Genomic DNA, 17,349 nt, shown 5'->3' with positions numbered 1-17,349 from the left:
AACTGCTTCATTTCCAGACCCCAACCTCCTTCACTGTATCCTTCTCACCTGTCTTCCTGCAGCTCAATGCAGCACATTTCAAAGGCTAAAAAAGCAACACTGAAACTTTACCCCAGAAACTCAACAGCATGCCCTGAGGAGATAATTTCTCCTTTGGGGGCAAGTCCCTTTGTTTCTAATTGCCAGGGATGCTTGTTTTCCTTCTCTTCTCCTATACCGGGACTAGATATGAGCGTTTATTGTGTCTCTTCCCGAGTTATCCTTGCTTTTCTTCTAAAACCTCAAATGCTCTTCAGCAGATGTGAGAGCCTCCAGCTCACTCGCTCTCTGAGCCACAGCAAAATCCCGATTATACAGAACCAGATACTGTGTGTCAACAGCAGGTACTGTAGGTTGGAGGTGTGTTTTCAATAACCAGTTGCTAAACCTGTAAAGACTTCTAATGGAATTGCTAAAATCGTGCAAGGGGGGGCTGGTTGATGCAACATAGTTCCCACCAAAGCTGCTTTTCCACTGCTAGCCCTTCTCTTTTTAAATTGTTTTCATTTCCCTGGTAGCAATTCTGTTCTCTATTACTGCAGTTTCTCTTCAGCAGTTATTCAGATTAAGCAGTTTGATTAAAATTCTTTGCTGTTAAGCTCCAGAGTTTTCAGTTGTGTAAATAGTAGGGGATATTGAGAGAAAGGGAAACTTGGGAGTCTCTAGAGAAGTGCTTCCTTCCTCAACTTGCTGATCCAGAGACCAATTCAGATTCCTTTTTCTAACCAACTCTCTTCAACAACGGAACTGTCTTTTGTCAGAGACCACACTGGAAACAAATGTCTGCTGCTCCCATGGTCTACAGCTTATGACTGCAGTGACTCCTGCATCCTAGCACTAACTGCTGCTCTGCTAGGTGTTCTGGGTACCTGCCAGTGCCATGAGTGCTCTCATGGGAATCACAGTGCCAATGATCTGTGTGTCTATGCGTTTGACTCAGAATATAGATATTTATATACTTTTATAGTCTGAATATTTGATCAGTTAAATTTAGGACAATCTCATTACAAAACATGAATATTTATGTTTCTTCTGTGCATCTGCTTTTTTTGAGCTAGGCCCATAATCCTTTCCTCTCACTTTTTCTCCAGCTTAGGATGAGGCCTTTTGTTCATAAATGACAGTTTCAGGGAACTCTTAAAACAAGAACTTAGTGGGAGCACTAGAGATTGTCAGTTATAATAAAATCCATAGACAAAACTCCAGAAAATGTTTAACAGCAGAGTTCAGGTATGTGTCATCTAAATTTTCCTATGGAAGTCACTGTTTCTCTGCAAATGCATTGCAAAGATGAGTTCTTGCACACTTGCTGCTAATGTTTTGACTGCTGAAATCTTTCTGCTTATTTGTCTTTGTTTCAATTAGCCAGTGTTGTCAGCTCTCTATCTTGCAACTGGTACTACCATACAAGGGAATTTAGACACTTTTGCATGGAAATGAGACATGGATGAGAACATCCATCAACGCTTGCAGGGTCTGTATTGTGTCACTAGGAGTAGGCACAAGAGTGGAAAAGGACACACCATTCTAACTGATACTGCAGAAAAGCACTTAATATCCAAATTCTGTGTTCTATCTCCCTATATCACAACACTGAAGGTTTTTGTATTGCACCTATCAATAACACCCACTGCACTTTTTTTCATGCCTGCTTAGACTCATCTGAGATATGTTTTGTCTATTGAACTTTGGCTTTTGAGATCTGTGATAGAAGACACAGTTGAAGAGTTACATCTCTGGCTGTATCTCCCTACTCACGATGCAAACATGACATGCTTAGAGCTGTACTAAGGGATAATATGAATTCAAGTTTTTAGGCATTCATTTCTGCTGTGCCTTGGACATTTTTTTAGCTCTGCTCGTGCATATAGCTGGACTCAAACTCTATGAACACACAGTAAGCCTAAATGAGTTAGTTGTGTTTTGCCTGTGCTTGGAAGGCAATTTTGATGCGTAGTCAGGATGAGAAATTTCTAAATACAGAAATCCTAGGACTGTAGCCTAAAATAATTGAAAACTACCAAAAAAAAGAAGAGGAGATAGAAGTGTGTTTTGCTCTTTGTTAAGAACCATGAGCCCCTACCACCAAGGCCTTGGTCTCTGAGATAGTTCTGAATTGTTAAGGACTGTAAGACACCATCAGAGTCTGGGGTGCCAGTCCCCACAGTCCTTGCAAAGCCATACCGCCTAAAGGGGCTGTGGGGAGAAGGGTGGCACTATGTTCTTCATGGTGTTTCATTCAAAGAGGTATGACAGTGGCCCCAAAGTTGCTCTACGGTCCTATTGTCCTGCCATCTCAGCACCAAGGAGGTGCCTTGACACTCCATAAGTGTTTTAGCAGCTTTGTACTCAAAATTAGAAACACACAAATACACATACCAGATTAACCTTTAAAATCATGAGATTAATGCACCCCCAGAGAAGGTGCCAGATAAATGGATTACAGTTTCTTTATTTTTCAGTGCTGATATTGAATAAGAAAAGAGTAAATATTGCACTCTTATTTAAAAGACCAAAATGAGATCAGGATATTAGAATTGAAAAAATAATCAGAGAATCACAGAATGGCTCAGGTTGGAAGGGACCTCTGGAGGTCATCTTTTCAATCCTCCCACTCAAGTTGGGCAGCATAGAACAGGTGACCTGTTTGAATATTCAATCCACTTTTTTTCTTTTTTAAGCTTTTTGGTTGAATTTGCAGTAGGTGACCCTCCAAGTACTGAACTGAATTTAGATAAGCATCCAATAGCTCAGAATTCTGTCAGAAGAGATATTGACTTTCTGTGAAACTTGGTAAACAAATCCTACTGAGAAATCTCATAAAGATCACTTATTTTGTCCCAATGAAACAAAATGCAGTAGAAATTAATTTACTGAATAGACTTCCACTTTATTTACCAGAACTTGCAATGTTGCTGGCTTCATTCATTGAAATATTGATCACTTCTTTATTTGATATATCTGAGAATTTCTATTTCTTCTGTTATTTGAACTAAATTGATGAGAACTGGTTTTAATTTGGTCTGTTATTTTTATTTTTGGTATTTTCATGTATGGATAAATAACAAAAGAACAAATGCACACATGAAATTAATATTTTTGTAATTGAAAGTGGATTTAGTTCAAGCTTTAGGTTAATATTAAGGTCATTTCTCATTTTAGATAAATAGTTTATTCCCACTAACCAAACAACAATCCTAGCTGCAGCCAGGATTGAATGCGAGCTTTGTCTCATCAAGACTAACTTTTCTAGGAGCTAATGGATTGAGCAGGAGTTGCAGTTCATTACTGTTCTCCTGTATTCATGACCATAAATTTCTTCAAGTTTCAATTACTCTCAGGTAACACAGTTCATGGCCAAACAGTGATTCTAATGGAGAGATTAATCTAGGTCTCCAAAGCATATAGACAGTACACTTCCTCCAAAATCAAAACAGGGTAGGGGAAAAGCATAGGAATTACCCTGTCTAATGACTGCATGATTGTCTTGACAATGTTGTTAACACTTCAGAATCTAATGGAAGGCAATAAGGTGAGAAGGTGCAGGCTTTTTGCAGAGGATGATATTAAATACATCAAAGGCATGAAGAGTGTAGAGTTTTCAACACACTGCTTGTCTGAACTGATGGCAGTACTTCTTAAATCTGTTTCAGGACAGAACCACCACATTCCTCTCCTTGGAATCAGAGATCCAGCAGGCATGAAGCATGTTCCTTTAAAATTTTCAAGGCAAAATCACTAGCTCAGATAACTCCACTGTGGATTTAATTCAATTATACCAATCCCTGAGCATCTTGCCCTTGAACAGTTGAAGAAGGAAACTCTTCCCTCTCAATGAGTTTTTCGACTATATAGATAGGATGGAAGAAAGGAAATATTACTGCCTGTAATAAAACTTAACATATTACAGGCAAGTAATTATGGGATAAAATCATACTACGCTTTCTTCTTCACCAAGAAATCTGCAGCAGAGTAAGGACAGACATCAGGATTGTGGTTGCAGCACTTTAATTTACATGGTCAATTGCAGCCAAGTAGTGTTTTAGAATAGATCTTGTGCTTGGTGTCCCCTAAAAGGACTTTCCATGGCTGGAAGGCTGGTATAAAAGAGATTTGTTATCTGTGCTTCCTCCTTGAAGTGGAGAAGAAAGGTGACAGATGTAGACTCCTATTACAGTTAATTTGCATTTAGAAATTCCCTTGGAGTATAAGCAGTGAGGACGCCAATCTTTTTCACAAGTGGTGTGAATTAAAATAAAAATAAAAAACCCTGTGCTCAAAACTTTTTTACAAAGGAAAGCCTAGGAAGTCCGCGACACTGTACAGTTTGGAACCCAGTTTTAAATATGTTTCTAATTTTCTTTTCATGAAATTGCCCTTCCTCCAAATTTTATTTCTTCTAGCTTTGTTTCTGGTTATGGAAGCACCTCGCCAACATTTTTAGGCAATTGAAAAAAAAAAGCTTGACCATATTTTGTCAAATACAGATATAAAGGATATATAACCAGGTGCTAAAATAATAATCCCATGACAATTTAGAGATTTCTTAGCCACTACTCTATTCGTGTTCTGATATTCAATGCAACTCTCCTGTTTAGATCACAGGAACATAAATTTTAATCTCTGCCACATAATCTTCCTATTGATATTTTGGTTTGTTTATATCTTCTTATACTTCTAAATTTCCTCTTGACTTCTGTTTAACCTTCTACTTCCAGTCACTGATCCTGTTTGCAGGGTTACCTTATGCACTGATGAACGCATTCTTTATGGTTATCTGAAACATCTCTCTAGAACAGAGGCATGTTTTGACTATCCCACGTCTGTATGCATTTGATCCTCCACCTGATCACGTTCTTAAATATAAGGAAACCCACCCTAAAGGGGATAACATTTCCTGAATTTCAGTTCGCTTGTGTCCGTTTCTTGCACACAAGGTCTGTGTCTGGCATATCAGAAGGAAATCATTCTATTTGAGGACAGCTTTTATAGTCTTCGTACTGTTTTTTTTATTCTGTGATGAAACAGAACTAAGACTCTTCAAAAGCTCCTACAGAAATGAAACTGTGCCAAAATAGCCATTAACAGGCCAGGATGCCTTTGATTCAGGAAGCCTGCTAAGTATATTAACTATTTTCCCTCTATAATTCTAACTGCTGACATTATGGGGCTATTATGGGACTCTGTGGATTCATAGATAAAATATGTAGTGAACCACAAGGTATGTCATTTTTGAATGTGCACAGGTATGAGAATCATCCTTCTAGAGCCCCTCACTGCAGTTTGGATGGAAAATACTGGTAACAAGATCCCTGTCAGCACTCTTCCTTGTCCAAGAAGGGAGTTTCTCTTCTTGTTATGAACACCAGGTAGTCTTTACTCATCAGTAAATTTCAAAATATTTTGAATCTGTTCATTGCAAAAATGAATCAGCAATGAAGGGGACACCTAGAGTCAGATGTTAGTGGTTTGAGAGCATTGCAGCTGCTTGAATGCCTATGCTGTGTAAGAAACTCACTTTTTAAATGACCACACAATTTAAAAGAGCAAAGAATGGGATGAAAGACTCTTTCCCACAGAAAATTAAGACCAGTTAAACACAAGGATAAAATATTATGGTCCTACCAGTGACCCACAGTTGTCAGGAGCTGGGTCTGAATTTGAGTGGACTTAAGTATACTTTTTTGTTCTGTCTCATGTTGACAGTTCCTGTTACAGGAAGAGAAAAGAATGTCCTCAACAAAATGTGCAGCTACGCAGTAAAAGTTGAGGTTCAGAATCGTAGCATTCTTTGCAGTTTGTTGTCAGGGATTTGGAAACTGTAAAACTAAAGCCCAGGGGGAAACCACAGATAGCCGATGCTCCTGCATAAGCTGGAGCATCCCTCTGGTACCTTCTGCCAGCTGTTGAGCAGTGTTGCTCAACACTCTGAAGGCTGGGTGGATGCACCAGAGGAAACAAAGAGTGGGGCATAAACCATGGACCTCTCTGTCCAGCTTTCTGTTTCATATTTGCCAAGAAGTGGTCAGCTTTACCAGTCTTCCCAAGTGGCCTATGTTGGAAGAAGAATTCTTCCTGAAAAGAACATGGCACTAGACAGCAGTGGTTGTCATGGAAAATAAATCCTGCGTTCAGTAAGATAACTCGCTGCCTCATTTAACTACCTATATCACTGGAAATATCTGTTAAACTGCCGTTCCTTGGGGAGAAATGAATAGCTAAGAAGGAAAGTGGCCAAGCTCAACAGCACAAATGATATAATTGCAGAGCATGTTAAAGAGGTATTATTAAGTGAAGTGGGCTGGATGATTTACTTCAAATCTGCTCAGTGAAAATTTTACACTGAGAGACATGGGACAATGCCAAGGTTAATCATCTGCATGGCTTGTCCATCACAAACCCTTCCTGCATAGGCATCTATCTGTTCTTTAGAAATGGAGAAACTGTAGAGTGCAATCAGCAAGAAAGAATAAAAAAGATCAAACTCACTGTATCATATATTCAATAAAAATACGATATTTTACATTGCCACGTGGTACTAATGAAACCATGAAGTTAATAGAGTGTAAGAAAAGCAGCACATCATCTCCTACATGGAGCTTGCATTTTAAACCACCCTGGGGCATATCTTTATGTGTAAGAGACTTTGTAGAACCTAACCAAGTGGTGTTTTGTAAGTCAAAAGTGTTTCTGTATGATTACACTGATCATTAAAGATGCAAAAGATTAAACTACCCTTCCAGATTTTTTGATTTCTTGAAGACCATTTGATATCATTCTTTATGGCTGGTTTCATATTTGTCAGCCAAACCAAAATACAAACAATACTTGCAAAAGTTTCTTGAATTATAAAATTCAGTACAAAGCCAGATACAGCAGCTGGTCAAGAAGGGCAAATATATTATTTGGATTCTTGACAGTATTAGGGAAAGAGAAGATTCATGCAGCCTATTTCACAGAGGCATCCATGGTAATTCCACTGTTTACAGCAATTGTCAAATTCAGTTCTGCTTTATGAAGCCTTTAAGCATTTGTAATTTATTAAGTGTCTGTAACTAGTTAAGATGTATTTTGCACGTTATCTTTTCTTCAGAAAAAATGATTTTATTATTCACATTTCTGCATAATTGATATTCATATTAGAAGAACTGTTATCTTGCAATAAATGGCTGCCTTTGAAATACTCATTGGTCATGAGGAATACAAAAATGTAAGAAGGGACAAAGACTATGGATATTGCTATGACAGAATTATACATTCAGAAAGTATTTTGAAGTAATTGGAGGGTTTATTTTAATGGTTTAGATGTATATAAGGATTTAAAATGTTGTAGTATAAATTCCTTATTTACAAGGGTAAAAATAGACATTTTTGTTTTAAAATAGATTTGAAAAAAAATTGACCAAACAAAGCAAATCTTGGAGGAAAATGCCCCACTAAATCAGATTGAAAATCCTTCTGTTTCTATTACTTTTAAAATCTTTACCAAAATGCAGAATTTAGTACTTTGGTAATTCAAATTATGGTGTTAGTTTATCATGTTAAATCTGAGTATTTCAAGTCTCCTTCCAGATAACATAAGGGAGAGACTCTATATAATATAAGAGAATACTATAATAACTGTGTACACTATAAGAGAATTGTGAGAAAACAACATATTCCCTGTGGAAAACAATGTTCCTTGTGGAGTCCATTTTTCCAATGGAAATAATTCTCAACTGTCGTAACTTAAACACACATGCACTGGTCCACCAGGGAGAAGCTACATCCTAAGTATGAATTATACAGAGGGGCTTCATCCAGAATGTGGAACCTTGCTGCCTGCACAGGTGAGCCTGAAGGCCACCTCTGTCCAAAGCCTTGCACTCCACAGCTCAGGTGAGACAACAGTATTTACACAACAGAGCCACAGTTTATATAAAGCTAAGGAAATGACCTTACAGAGATAGGGCTTCATTATAAGCAAATTGTCTTTGTCCCTTTACATGTCATCGAAAGTCCTCAAAGAAAATGTGGCTGTGACAAACATCAGCTCTAAGGAGGGCAAAAAGTTTCCTCTTCATAGAGCAGTTGAAGAAGAGGCAGGTCTAGCTGGAAGGGGGAGCTCTTAGCCATGCTCTAAGAGGATGTGTGGTGCTGAGTTGTAACTGAGCTTAGTGTTTCTGGGCAGAAACCCCTTCCTCTGGAAAGCTGTGTGATTAAAGACCTAATTACATTGTTTTCCCTATACTTAGTAGTATGCCCTGACCTAACATTAGAAGTGTAATTTGTTTAAGCAAATAAAAGATGTCTGTCACAGCTAATTTATATTTGGCAACGCTGAAGTAGAAATTTTTCAAAGAAAACATCGCTTCTCTCTTCTTACCAGAGGCAGGTAAATGTGATGTGAGTGACAACCTGATTGTAAGCTCTGCACCAGCAACGCTGATGTTTCGAGGCTGCTTGAAATTCAAGGGAGAAGGTCACTAAGGAAGAGTCGATTGTGGAATTTGAATGGTTCTTTTCTGAGAAATTGAATCTCATAAAAAAGTTTATGTTTCTGTCTGAGAGATTGTGAGTGATATTATAGTTGGGCATTTTTCTTCTCCTCTCTAACAATAAATATAATGGCATTCTGTTAAATTCCATTATAATTTCCCTACCAGTTGTGGCAGCCTGAGTCTCTGCCAAATCTGTTGGCAAAATTCCACTATATGACTGGGGAAATCCATCAGTTATATGAGCAGAAATCTTGGCTCATAATTCCCAGCCATAAACAGATGTAATTGCAATTGCTGAGGTGTGCTCAAGATGAGGATTGTTATCAAAGTGAAGCACTAGAAATAGTGTTGCTATTTTATATAGGAGTTTTAACATCTTTTGTGGGGTGAAACCCAGTAGGAATAGATAAATAAGTAAATATTTGAAATTCAGGAGTAAAAAAAGGCACAATCTTTTAGTTTCATGAAATTGCACAAGACAAGGAGATATTTCCAAAGGGAGAGATCTTTCCAGAGGGAGAGGGAAATGTTAACTATTATTAGAAATTTGAATTACTTCTCTTAAAAACAGAAAAGTGGCATGTCTGAGAAAGAAGTCCTTCCAGAGGGTCCACACATGAAGTACAGAATTTGGTGCTAACTTAAGCTGAAATGCCAGCAATTATTTCTGCTCCACCAGGTAGAAAATGTCTCATTTAGTTATATGACTGTTTTCAAAATTAAAGTTCAATAAATTATATGTTGGGGATCTGTTAGTCTGAGAAGACAACTGAAAGTAAAATGTGTTTCAGGTTCTCCTATCCTTTTGTTCTGTAATGTTTGAAAGGACAGTGATGGGAATAAGCATTTTATTTTAGATATGTTCACGAATGTGGAACCAAGGTTTTGTTGTAGAGGAACTTGGACATGTTTGGACTTCTTTGAAAACTCTGGCATCAGGATTGTGATGAGTCCCTTCTTGTGTCATTAAGTGGCACAGCATCTTGCACCAGCCTGCTGACTCCCCCGTAAGATCCCTTCCAGCCTGAACCACTGTATGATTCTATGTTCTTACAGGTTAGTGTCCAGATATGTTTCAATGAGGTGCAATTTTAGGAAAGAAATAAAATCATGACAGAAAAAGAATAAAAGTAAAATGATTCTATAGGCCATTAGACTCTATTTTGTCCCTGTTATTTGCACTAGTAGTATTGTGTAATAAAAATCACGTAGATTTGGAAAGGAGTATTAAAATACTAAACCCCAGAGATTGAACAGTGAGGGTAAATCTGAATTTAGGATTCTGGCACCGAAAAAGTCTTTAAGTAGGAATGGGAGGAACATGCAAATGAGAAGGAAGAAGAAGAAGAAAGATGGGTGTCTATGTTTTGTGTAGTCTCTGTGTTGCTGTTTGCTTAACACTTTATAACCTCACCATAAGATGAATTAATTCATCTTACCACACTCCTGAAAACTGAGTAATGAAAACTTTACCAGACAATGAAAATGAAAAAAAAAACAAACCAAACCAAAGCAAAACCAGAAAATATAGTATAGTGAACTATTCACTGTTTTTTTTTGGCTTTATGTAGTTAAATTTTGACATTACAGTGTATGCCTTAAATAAGCAGTTGGATGAGTTGGAACTATTTAGAGCAAAGTTTGCTTTATTTACACTTGGTATTTTCGGTTGGGCTGTGTTCTACCAAGTTCAGTCTTCTATGCAAGAATCAGTAAAGAATTTGCCTTCTCTGCTTTCTAGACCTTTTTCCCAACTCTCTGCCACTTAACAGCACTCAGATTCCACATTTGGTTTCATTATTTCTGAGGGCACAGCTGACAAACCTTTCATCTTGTGAAGACAATGTGGAGGCGCCACAGCCTCTAACAAAAGCATGTGAGAACTGGATTCCCTGGCCTTTCCTCCTGAGTCCCACAGTGCAGGTACTCTCCTCATGCAGCAGCCTCATGCCTGATCCTGTGATTATCTTGATTACATGACATGCACAACACGCAGGCAGGAGACAAGAGGGTCTCTTATAGTCTGGTAATATGAGGAGAGAGTGCTGTGAAAAAGATCACAGAAATAATTTAGTTGTCTCCGAACTCACTCCAAACCCATTTTTGAAATATCTTAGGACTAAATTGCAGACTGGGTTGTCTGCTCTAATGGTCACACCCTACCCAAGGTGCTATATGGAGCTTATGGACTTAAGCATATACAGCATATATAGCAGTGGTTCCTATTCCAGATGGAATAGAAGAATTGAAAGTCATATTATCCTTGACTTTGTGGATTGTCCCTGTATGCAGGTTTGAATCCTGCTGGTCATGCAGTGCTGCTAAATATGCAAAATTTTGTTGCACTGACAATATCTATGCTATGAAGCAGAGGACTTTGTTTCTCAGCATCATCAGTCTAATGACTTTTATCAGCACTGAACAACCTTGAAGGAGAAGTGTCATTTCTTTAGTCTTTTTTAAAAAGATTGTCACCATGAGGATGTCTGAAGATGATCAGGGTCTGACTATTGTAATCATCTTTTACAGGAGAAATGACACGTCCTTATCAGGCATTCTTTGGAGACATGACCTCTTTTATCAGAACACTTATTAGAGTGGACCAGTGATCCTAGAGACTACCTAATGAATACAAATCTCCTTGCAAAGTAAAAACATTCCTGTTTAAAGCCCTCTGCAGATCCTGGCAATTTTGAACACAGGTTTACTCTCTGGAATAAGTTGGACTTGACTCTGCATTTACACCTCTGGAAGTTTCTGTATATATCGATTAGCAAAACCTCACAGCAATGTCCTGAGGTCACTGACTCTACCTTACTAGTTCCCTACTAGGGATAGAGAGACTGCAGTCACTGTGAGTCTCTGGGGTCTCAGCAACTGAATTGCAATGACTAGCTCCCCAATTCTGACTGAACGCTGACACCTGGGAGATTCTTTTGTACACCGTGCTGGATGTTCCTAATCTGTTTGTAGAACCTTCTGCAAGAGCATCTGCTCCATCCATATCACAGGACTGAAACCTTCACAGAAAAGAGTGAAGGCAATGGGAAATGTATGAAGATAGAGGAGTAAAAAGAGGACCAGCAAAAGGAAGACCAACAAAAAAGGGAGAAAAGTGGTGAGAAGAAAGGCATTAAAATGAAGAGAGAGAAAATGAAAACCATAGCTGAAGGAAAATGAGATGTTCTGAAGCTTTTACAGACACAGTGCAAGTTGTCTCCAGAGGATTTGTACAGGAGTAGTAGTTGCTGAACTACCCCATGTTTAAAGCCTCAGAAGTTTAAGTTGGATTCCGACCACACAATAGGTGGAAACAAGCTAAGATTAAGGAATGTTCTTGTTCTTTTTGTGTGTGAGATCAAAAGCTTGAACCTGCTGATATAGAACAACTAATGATTTTTTTCCTTACACTTTTTTCAAGCTAACAAAAATTAAAGACAAAAATTGCTGCAAATGATTGCAGGCACATCATTAAATACCAGAGCTCCTTCACCTATTTACTTTCATCAGATCACCATAAAGGTATACAGGCAACCTTGATAGAGGATATTGAAGGAAGAATGAAACACCATTAAAACCTTGCTTTTTCACTGAGCTTCAGGATGCTTCTGCTCATCCTAATGCTTTTAAGTAAAATTGAGTGTAGTACCATAGTAATATCAGATAGTAACTCGTAAGAGGAGACTGCATCCTGGCCCCAGAGCACTTAGCAGCATTGTGCTCTCTGTCTGTAAGTGATATGAGCCAGTATATGACACGAAAACACCGCATTATACCGTGCCACTGCGACACCACGTTACACCACCACCACCACACTGAGGTGCAGCCTCATGGTGTTATCATGTTGTTGGGCTTGGTCCTGAAAATAAACTCTCTAAAGGTTACAATTATATATAGAGCTGGTACACTGCCTTATCATCTCCACAGCCTGAGATGAGGGGGTAGCGTCTGGTGCTCGCAATGGAACCAGACTGACTGCATATTCCCACCAGAGGCCTGTGCATATCTGGCATGGATCCTGTCTACAATAAAGAGTGGTCTTGTTTTAACTAGTTCAGTAAAGATCTAACAAGTGTTTGGTCATGGTGCTCTTAGGGACAGGTCTTGTGATGGGCAGAAACCACCCACTCTGGGCAGTGTCAGACAAGCAGAGCAGTACCTCAGCTCAGGTCTGGCTGCCTGCTTTTGCCAGCACTGCAGCTCTGGAAATCCCCTGCTGCTACTGCCAGGCATCTCAAAGCAGGTACTGCTGCAGTGATGGCTCCTGACAGAAGCAGTAGATGCTGACTACCCCCAGGCTCTCACCTTATTGCTCTCTCTCCCAGTTATTTCTGTTTTCTCCACCTTCTCCTGGCCCCTATGCAAGTTTCATTGGAATGGAGAAGCTTTAACCCAGCTCTGAATTATGAGCATCAACATCATGCGGTTTCACTGAAAGATCACAGTGTGTTTAATGAGTACCAGAACCCTCAGTTCAATAACTATAGGTATTAAAAGATAAATGAGTAATACATAGATTTTTTAAATTTGCATTCATATCATATGTTCTATCTGCATATTAATTTTGCACATAACGCTCTAGGAGACAGAATATCAAATAGTTTTCTAAAGTGAAGGCATATTATATTAAAGTATCTAATCTAGATTTCCATGAAATGTTGCTATCCCCAGAAACCCCATCTGACTTAAATAGGAATGCTACTGTCTGTGAACTAAGCAAAAAAACAAAAGACTGCAAATGAAGATAACAGTTCTGTAATATGTCTGATCTGGGGAGTGATATCCTCTTATGTGGCAATTGGGAGAGCTGTTTGATTTAATTTTATTTAACATATTCATTAATTCAAGAACATAGCTTAGAAATGAAACAATGTGAATATATTATAGGAAATAATGGAGCAGATGGAAAAATAATATAAATTAGCTTGAGCTCTGATTTGGGAAATCACTTAAGCAGTCATTCAAGAAAATGCTCAGAATTAGATGTCAAATTTTAGGAATATATCTGTATAGTTGGTGGTGGCCAGGATGTTGATGGGAGACATCACACAAGGACACCTCTTTTGGTCATATGTCCTTTGTGAGTGCAGGAATGAGAGGAGGGGAGGACTTATTTTTTCCCTTAACTGTGAAATATAATGCTGTGATTTTGACTTAAAACTCATGATTAGCCTCAAACATATTTTTAAACATTTTCTTCAAAGAAAATGAATTGGGTTCTCCAGAGATTTGGAACCAGAGCATGAGTTAAGCTACATGAATTGTGAAGTTCAAAGAAAAATAGTCAGAATACAAATTTACAATGAAAATGAGAAAAAGTAATATATTTAGAGAGTTTTGAGCAATATAGAAAACTAATGAGATAGCATATTACACTGCAACAAATACCAAAGAACAGTATTAATCAACACTTTCCTTAGAAAGACAATTTACCAACCAAAAAACACCACTGTGATGATACCACTACATGGATGAGAGTATTTCCTTCAATTGCCCAGGTGGAGACAAGTTACAGAGGGTTCCACAAAGCTGATAATCTTCCCCCCAGAAAAACCTGATCACTCACAAGCTTTGCCAATGTTAATGTATGGGTAAGAATGAGAGGCAGCTAGCATAAGGATCAGAATTTCAAATGATCCAGTACACTTGAAAAAAAAATTATATATTAAAATTTAATAAAGGCAAGAAGCAAGTCATATGAAGGAAATGAAAATTAGATAGGCAAACACAAAATGAAGAAAAAAGTGCTTGTGGGAAAGATGTGAATATCAGTAAGAACTAGTACTAAGTGTTGCTATGAAATGATAAATACAATTATGGAATGTGTAAATCTGCAAGCTGAGGAAAATAATTATTCCAGTACCTTACAATATTGAGTACTCAGCTGGAATACTGCATTCTATTTAGCACACCACTTTCAGAAATTCAAAAATGTATTATCAGGGGTCCAGGGCAGTAGAATTAAACTGATCAGAGGTCAAGAAATCATGCAATGGAGGGAAAGTTGGAGAATTGGATTTTTTTTTTTCTAGAGAAGTTTGAATTTCAGAAGGCTGTTTCAAAGGATGAGAAACTGTGCTCTACACTCATAAGCAATAGCACAAGGAATAATTACTTTGACCTGCAGCAAAAGAGATTTTGGTTCCTAATTAGGAAAAGGTTCTAACTAAAAGGAGAGTTAAAGGATCAGTGTACCAAAAGAGTTTTGTAGCATCTCCATCCATGGTGGTCTTTAATATAAGACATATATATATATATATAAATATAAAAATGTAAGTATAAACACATATCAAGGATAATCAAGATGTCCCTGATACTGCTTCTAGGAAGGAATAGTAAAAACATCACAGGTCCCCTTCTAGCACCTACTGGTATAATTTCTAAAAGGTCTAATCATGACACCATTACAATACTTGCAGGAAAACCCTGAAGAGGAGGCATACACCAGTGGGTGGTGTAACAGCTCTTTTCCATTTTTACTCACTGTTATTTTCAAATTTGCTTTATTGAGCTTGTTTGGCATTCTTAAGGATGACTAGTAGATTCACACATGAATTTAGTGAAGCAAATGTCTGTAAGTGTACAGAACAACAGTACCATTCTGTATCAGGATGGGCTAAATTATATAAAAAAATAGTAATTCTTCCATAGGAAGCAGGGGTTTTCTCATGCAGCATGTGAACACATGGGAAAAAGTAAAGAGATCTCTTTCACAATTTCAGTGTACCTATATAATACAGTCTGCATGCACCTCTTTTCCTTGAAAATCCAGCAGTGACCTCAGAAAGGATAAATTGCAGCAATCAGTGATAGAAGACCTATAGGTGTGGTGGTGGTGGTGGCTGTAAAAGTGAGGGGAATCAAAAAAAAATTCTGGCGTGTGTATGATTGAGTTTGTTATCCATATGGACATAATTTGAGGGAGTCACTTGCATGCATCTTCTAAAAGATAAGCTAAATGACTTGTATTTAAATGAAAGAATTCTCTGCACAGGGCTCCCTGTAATCTCTGGGCTGCTGAAAATATGGCTACAGCAAATTGTCCTTCTATTGGCTGTAATGAAGCTGTGTCATGTAACAGTTGCTGAGACTTTGACATTAGAATGTACTAAAGATATAATGCCTTTTGGCTTAATGTGATTTCTATTTATGGTTCCAAAACTTGTAAAATGCCACAGGCTGTGGCAACAAAGGTGAGTGACCTCAGAGTAAAGCAAAGCCCCCTAATACTTTCATTTTTTAAGATTCAGTTCTTGGCTGGCAGAACATCTGAAAACATATTCAACTGGGCATTACTTTTAAATAGATGTCCATTTTGGAAAGGCTATCAGGAGAATTAGGAGTTCAAAGTAGTCTTTCACAACAGGAGAAAAACTCTAAACCCCAGTAACTGTCAGTATACATACATTAAAATAGTGCATGGAAGTTAACTACACTATAAATTTAAATGTCTGGCTTTGTAACATGTAACTCACCTGTTGTGGGGAATGCAGAAGAAGTAATTTTGTAGGTTTAAGTAATTCTTCAATATTTTATATTACAGCAATTTAATTTTGGGATAACCTAAAAAGCACACTGAGAAAAGGCTGTCTGAAATCTTAACACTGAGTCAAGCTTTAGCTGATTCAAGAAAAGGAGTAGATAAAAATGGAAGTACACAGACTAATGGTCCAATTCAATGCCATTTTGAAAACTGTACATTGCAAGAGGGAGAACATTACTCACTCATTAGTTTTGTTTCCTGGCATCAGGGGGAAAACAAGCTAGAAATCCAAACTTCATTGCCTAAAATCTTTCTTGGATGGATTAATTTTAAAATTAATTTGTGACCAAAAGAAAAGTCTAGTATGGCATTCAGCAATTTGAAATTTAGTTTCTCAGCTGAGAAAAGAAATCCTTTGACATATCAAAGAGTTTTATACATAGGTAAATATAATTGTAGTTGATAAACAGTGCAATTTTCAGTGGCAGCATGTCTTAGAAAGTAATATGAGTTACAAAAAGAAGTAAAATGAAAAACAAGCAAACAAACAAAAAAACTCAAAACAAACAAAAAAAACCCAGACCAAAAATCCCTTTTCCTTCTCCAGACAATCGGTTTTCATATCAAAAATCACAGAGACGTGGAGAATGTAAAACTAGAAAGGAAGACTAAGATCATTGACAGCAGTATCTTAGTGGAGCCTTGGTTGTCTGCTTATTTTTGAAAAAAATTATTTATGGATTTTTAAGAATTAAGCTGCCTGGAGCTAAGCTGGAACTGTCTGTTTATTCAGCATCTAGTACAAGGGGAGTTTTCTTGGGAACTTTTAATCATCCTCTAGTGACACCGTTAATTAAATAGGAACTAGATATGGCAATTTTGGGCATATCTTCATTTGCTAGACAAAACCTAATCTACTGAAGCTTCTTGCTCTGTACCTTACAACTAAGAGTATTAGCAAATATTATGTTGGGGGTTAGGGTATTTTCCAGACTCAGGGTCCCAGATCATAGACATTTTCCTTTTCAAAAGCTGAGGCTACAGAAATGCTTGACTCTGTGCAAATGTATAACAAGTTCCTCACAGACATACTTTGCCCTGTTGATAAAAATCTTGATGAAATCAATGAATCTGCTCCCAATAAATTCCACAGAATAATCTAAAGTCTCAATAAAATAGGTGGCAAGAGAAAAGAGCAAGCAAAATCTCTTCTTTCAAGTAGCAGGGGAAAGAGGCATATTCTGTACACTGCCAGAATATCTCTGGCTCCATGACAGTATCCTATGGAAGCACTCAAATGTATCTGAAGATAAAGTAACTTCAGCTGGCCATTGTCATTTTCTGCCT

At 37.7% G+C, this 17,349-nt stretch overlaps 1 protein-coding gene across 1 annotated transcript in view; it reads right to left on the bottom strand.

Annotated features, from left to right (window-relative positions):
• CHRM2 (cholinergic receptor muscarinic 2) overlaps positions 1-17,349 on the bottom strand; it is a 93,670-nt gene that overhangs the window by 37,612 nt on the left and 38,709 nt on the right. The gene's annotated exons all lie outside the window — the stretch shown is intronic.

Source organism: Pseudopipra pipra, chromosome 5 (assembly GCF_036250125.1).
Source record: "Pseudopipra pipra isolate bDixPip1 chromosome 5, bDixPip1.hap1, whole genome shotgun sequence".
Lineage (NCBI taxonomy): Eukaryota > Metazoa > Chordata > Aves > Passeriformes > Pipridae > Pseudopipra > Pseudopipra pipra.
Note: the sequence above shows the minus strand (reverse complement) of the source record. Positions and strands in the feature narration are given on the sequence as shown.